This window comes from Mixophyes fleayi, chromosome 2 (assembly GCF_038048845.1).
Source record: "Mixophyes fleayi isolate aMixFle1 chromosome 2, aMixFle1.hap1, whole genome shotgun sequence".
Classification (NCBI taxonomy): domain Eukaryota; kingdom Metazoa; phylum Chordata; class Amphibia; order Anura; family Limnodynastidae; genus Mixophyes; species Mixophyes fleayi.
In genome coordinates, this window is record NC_134403.1 from 37,309,622 (window position 1) to 37,316,250 (window position 6,629).

Consider the following 6,629-nt stretch of genomic DNA (forward strand, 5'->3'; position numbering starts at 1 on the left):
GATTCCTGTGATGGCCGTCATCCTCACACTTGAGCTACCATAAACATCTCCATCTTAGTCTGCCCTGAATCTAGGAACTCTTTGTTGCTTTGTAAACTCCTGTCACTTGGTTACAATTGGAAAGCCCTCTTATTGGAGTCCAAATTCTCTCTAACAGTGTAAAACAGATCATGTTGCCATTGCCTGCCTCCTGCACCCAAAATGTTACAGGGTTAAAGCCATGATGAAGGTACGGTCCTGCCCCCAAGGAGAAGTTCCACCCACCCAATGCCCTCTGTACCGCTTGTTGGGGGCAGGGATGGCTTCAAACATAAACACTTCCTTGAGCATGTAATTCCACAATTTTATCTATAGATGAAAAAAGACACAGACACTTATTTTTATATACTTTATTACATCCCTCACGTACCTGTTAATTAGTCTCTTAAATGATGCGTCTTTCTTCTTTCCTGAAGTCATCTAGATGGGTTACAATATAAAACCTTAAGAGAATGACAGTATTTGCTCCTTGTGGAGCTGCAAAGTGAATGGATGATGAGCTAAATACGTAATTGCCAGTCAGAATGGCTTGTGTCTGATTGGAGCAAGGGAAAACTGCTAATTGGCAATTGCAATACAGAGAGCATTCTGATAACCTAAAAACAACATAGAGAGCATTATACTAACCCAATTTCAACTCAGAGAAAACTCTACTATCCCGAATTCAACTCTGAGAGCATTCTACTAACCTCAAATACAACACAGAGAGTATTCTACTATCCCAAATATAATACAGACAGTATTCAACTAACCCGACTACAAACAGTGAACATTCTTCAAACACAAATAGAACACAGAGAGCATTCTTTTATAGAATACAGACTAATAAATAGATTGGATAATCAAGCTTTCCAACACAAAGTTGCTTTGAAGGCAACCCCTGCCAACAAGGAGAGGTTTCACCCACCCAATACCCTCTTCTTTGGGGCAGAGATGGCTTTCAAAGATAAAAATAAATACATACTTTAAAATATAACTTTGGTTAAATCTGAAAACTCAAGCTTCCATAATTCAACAAATGCTAACATACAGTTTTAAAGTAATGAAACAAAAAGAGCATTCTACTAACCCGAAAACAACACCATTGTACTGTAGAATACAGACTAATAAAACAATTGGATAATCCACCTCTACAGCACAAAGCCGCTATGAAGGCCCCTATACAGACACACATATTAATTTAGCAATGACTCCCTAGTCATATGTCAGCACAGAAAGCAGAGTTAAAAGCATTGACATTGGCCTACATATACGTTGAAGGACAAAAAGTCAACATGTACACAGACTCACGCTATACCTAAGGTATAGCTTATGATTATGGCCCAATATGGAAAAGCAGAAACTTTATGGGATCTTCAGGTAGACCCATTAAACATGCAAAGCACATAAGAGAATTGTTTAGTGCCTTACAGATGCCTGCCAAACTATCAGTGATTAAGGTGAAAGCACACACCAAAGAAACAACGCCCGAGGCAGAGGGAAATAGACTGGTAGACCACGCTTCTTGTGAAGCTTTTGTAATGCCAATCCCAGAAGGGAAAGTTGCCTACGTGGTAGCCCGAGACCCCAAGTTTGACCGAACCATACTCCAAGCTATGCAAAAGCAAGCAACAGAGAATGAGAAAAGAGCTTGGGCTAGATTAGATGCACTGGATGTGCAAGGAGAATTGTGTCAAGGTCAGCAATTATGTTTGTCAAAAGCACTTTACCCGATTATGGCCAATATAGTACATGGGAAAGTGCACCTGGGGAAGGATGGTATGGTAGCACTAACAAATAAATACTGGGTAGCACCAGGGTTTGCCCAAGCAGCGCAGGCATTAGTGGCTTGTTGCCTAATCTGTGCACAAAACAACCCGAGTAAGTCTGTCTCAACTCCATAGAAAAGCACCCTCAGACACTGTATCCTTTTCAAAGGATTCAAATAAATTTTATTCAGCTTCCCAAATTGCTCAGGGTATGAAAATGTACTTGTGTGTGTGTGCACCTTTTTCAGTCGCTGGGTGGAGGTGTAGGCATGCAGAAAAGCAAATGCTAAAACAGTGGCAAAGAAAATAACAGAAAAAATAGTGTGCAGATATGGAGTGCCAGAAGTGATAGAGGTACACACTTTACAGGAGAAGAATTTCAAATAAGGTTCAGGAACATGGGAATTACCCCTGCTCTACACACTCCCTATCGTCGCCAGAGCTCAGGGTGTGTAGAGAAGCTTAATGGTACTCTGAAATTGAAAATGCAGAAAATAATGGCTGAAACAGGGCTGACCTGGATATCATGTCTACCCATAGCTCTACATTCTGTCAGAAATATACCTAGGAAAGGCACAGGGTTAATAGCCTATGAGATATTGTTTTGGTTGCCCCTATAGAACAGGCTGCTATTTTCCACAACAACTACAACATTCTCATGGGGATTTATTGAACTATGTAACTCTACTACAAAAACAACTAACTAAGATACCCGGACAGGTGTTTTCCTCCATTCCAGATCCCAATCTTGACACTGACACATATTCTTTGCAGCCTGACGACTGGGTGGTAATAAGGAAATACGTCAGGAAAAATAATGAACTTCCTGATCCAGTAATGATCACTGAAATTTCTACAAGTTTAATGCCTGAGACAAGCAGTGAACATTATGAACAATGGTCAGCAATCAAACCAAAAAACTGCACAGTCTGCAACAAGAGATTATTGACAACTGAAAGAAGGACATGCAAGGCATATAGGACTACTATAAACTCATTTACTATCTGCTAATAAAGCAATGAATATCTTGATTTATCCATTGTTGCTATTCCTTCTTGCATTAACTATAATGCTTATGTGGAACTGTTACCTAACATGTAATAAAAGGAAAATTCTAAATAGATATCAGCAAAGATAGCATATAGTGTAAAGGTAAGTGCTAACTGTCTTTTGCTTATTATCACCATAACTAATAGGTAGAAGTTAGAAGTAGATATTTAATCAAAAGAAGGGAGTGTAAGGGTAAAGTTGTATGATTATTGATTTAATAGCTAGCATGTGCTAAGCTTTAGAAAATAATGTTATAGCCTTAAAATCAGCAGATATTGTACTCAGAATGAGAAGAGAAAAAGATTGAAGCCTTGAAAAATGTTACAACAAGATGTTCTCAGAGAACATGAACAACCAAAAGACGCATAGCTGAACGTCCTTGTAAAAAGATTGGTGGCAGAATGCCTGAAAAGATAAAGCATAAATAAGAAAGATTTGTTAAAACTTACAAGTTGCAGAGTGTGCATAATGCATTAATTAGCTTGTTATTTTCATAATCTACTGTCTTATATTGGTTGTTAAGGATCTATATCCCTAAACTTTTATGTATAAATAAAGACCCTGAAGTAAGCTCTAGTTGGAACAGAATCAGATCTGCTCAGCATTGTATCATACATGTGTTGAGTGTTTTTCTGTTCCTCAGTCGACTGATAATCAATGAAGATCTGACTGACTTTGAAGGTGATTGATAGAAGTATCGGTGAACCCCGATACCCCAACAATACCATTTCAAGACTAATTTTATCAATCATGTCCTTGAAGTAGGAAGCAAAATCTTGGGCACTGATAGTAGATGGAAGGTTTGGAGAGGGAGGATTGAGAAGAGATTTAACTGTGTTAAAACGGCGTTTGGGGTTAGAAGCCTGAGCAAAGATGAGAGATAGGAAGAATGTTTGTTTTGCGGTGTCCAGAGCATTTCAACAGGAGTGATAGAGAAGTATATGTGAAGAAATTATGGCTAAAAGTATGTGGACTCCAAACATACTATAGGCAATAATGTGGAGTTAGTCCCCCCCTTTGTTGCTACAGCTGCCTCCACTCTTTTGGGAAGGCTTTCCACTTGATTTTAGAAAATGACTGCAGGGATTCACATCCATTCAGTCACAAGAGCATTAGTGAGGTTGGGCACTGATGTTGGGTGATAAGGCCTGGTTCACAGTATTCTTCTAATTCATCCCAAAGGTGAACAATGAAGTTGAGGTTAGGGAACTGTGCAGGCAAGTCAAGTTTTTCCACACCACACTCGATAAACTGATGGACCTCGTTTTACGCATGGGGGCATTGTAATGTTGAAATGATGAAGTACATTCCTCACATTACTGCCACAAAGTTGGAAAACACAGAATTCAATCCATAAAGCTCCAGATGAGCAGTTTTTATGCTGATGTAGCTCCCAGAGGCAGTTTTGAACTTGGTAGTGAGTGTTGCAACCGAGGACAGACGTGTTTTACTCACTACGTGTTCCAGCCTTCGGCTGCCCTGTTCTGTGAGCTTGTGTCGCCTACCGATTCACAGCTGAAATATTGTTGGTCCTAGACATTTCCACGACACAATAACAGCACTTTTAGTTTGTTAGCTCTAGCATGAACTGACTTGTGGGAAAGGTGGCATCCTGTGGCACTGCCATGCTGAAAGACACTGAGCTCTTCATTCTACTGCTAATGTCTTACTATGCAGATTGCATGGCTGTATGCTTGATTTTATGCATGTGTTAGCAATAGGTGTGGCTGAAATGGCCAAACACAATAATTGGAAGGTGTGTATCAAATACTATTGGCCAAGTAGTGTGTGTATGTATATATATATATATATATATATATATATATATATATAAATATATATAAATAAGCGGACAGTGCCCCCTTCATATCTTCAACCAGTTCCACTGTAATAGCGAGGCTGCTAATGCTGATTCCCCCCTTAACGAAAACTAAGCTTAGGCTGGTCAGTGCTGGACTGGTGCCTCCTAAAGTTACGAGCCCTACTTATCCAAAAAGATTAGAACCCCAGGAGGTGTTCACTGTATAATTTACAAAGTAAAAACAAAAGCACACACACAATTTTTAAATAAACTTTCATTAAAGAAAAGACTCCTCCAAAAGTCTCATTTTCAACTTCAAAAAAATAAAGTATTTCTTGTGGTATGTGTTTTAAAACAAGTCTGGTCTTTCATGTGGTGTATGTGTGTGTTTAACACAAGCTACGACTACTGAACAAAACAATTTTTAGCTTCGCAGTTCAAGCACCACAGCATCTCCATGCAGCCAACATAGAACTGCAACACATGTAGGTATGGAGGGCTAGAGTGATAGGCTACGTTCTGCATCTTTGGCATGGGTATCAAAACATGCTAGCCCACCATTGTATAACTATATCTATCCATCTACATCAGTATAAACATACAATTGCATTTTAAGCTCACAAACAGTTTTTTCATAATTGGTTTCCTTTAAGATCTGTTCTTTTCGGCACATTTCAGTATCATTATGATGGTGCACACCTGCAGCAGGACTCAGTTCAAAGTAACTTAAGCAATTGTTTGCACTGAATCTGGTTAGCTAATTATGATATACCATGTTATGGCGAAACAATTTCACACTATAGTACATAAAACAAATATTCATCTTACCTTTTTGACATTTTAGATTTCATACATTGTTGAATTCCACTAACCACCAGTTTACAAAATGTGTAAGGTTGACATTCTGGGCCTGAATCATTAAGGAACGCAAAACGAGCGTAAACTGCGTTTTTTTGCTTTGTTTTTATATGCATGTAAGTTGGGCATACGCAGGTCCGTATTCAACAAGAAGCGGATCTGAACATATGGCTGTTGTTGAATAAGGATCTAGGTACGCTCTGCTCTAACAGACAGGATACGTTCAATACATATGTGGAATACAAAGTCGGAAAAAGAACAAACAGAACAAAAAAATTAATTAATGTCCCCTGTTAACAATATAGTCATTAATGAAAAAAAGAATTTTAAAAAGTTTTTTCAATTTTTTGTTTCATAAAATACATTGATTAGGATGCTATTAATGTCTACTGTACATAAAATGCATGTTCACAGTTGCTCCTGATTGCAAACACATGTTATAGCATGGAGACATGACTGCCATCACTATCACTCAGTGCTTACGCCAGACCTGTACCTGGTGCATGTGATGTAAAAACACATACCTTAGAGTTGCCCAAAGCTTGAAATCAGACATTGCTGTGTGCGCTTGAGCTTGGCACACCCTTACTGTACATTGACTATGTACATACGCCCAGTCCCCTCCCCATTCCGCTTATGAAATTGTAGGCTGTATTAAGGGTTCTTCGCTCTCGAAGATTATTGGATGTTGCTGCGCTCACTGGCATATGTTCTGGGCATGCTCAGATCGATTTTACGCAAAATACGGCAGGTATAAGCAGTTACGGTCCTTAATGAATAAGGTCCTGTATCCTTATGTTTTAATGACTAAAAGAAGAACCTCACTCAAAATGATCTTTTCACCCTATGGAAGCCTCCCCTTGAGTAGAAGTGTAGAGAGGAACGCTACCTGTGACCCCTTATCATCCAATTACAGCTTGAACTGAAACAGGAACCACCATATTTTAATCCCCCATTGACAGAGGAGCCACTGTGTAAAATGTTAACAATTGTCAATTCGCTTAAAGTAGCACCTTATTTAAAGGGGATCCAGTCACGTGATACTTTCAGTGAACATTCCACATTAAACTTTACCTAGTAGTTCTATATCTGGAACTCTTGCAGGGCAAAGAAGGTAATTCAGAAAAAAAGAG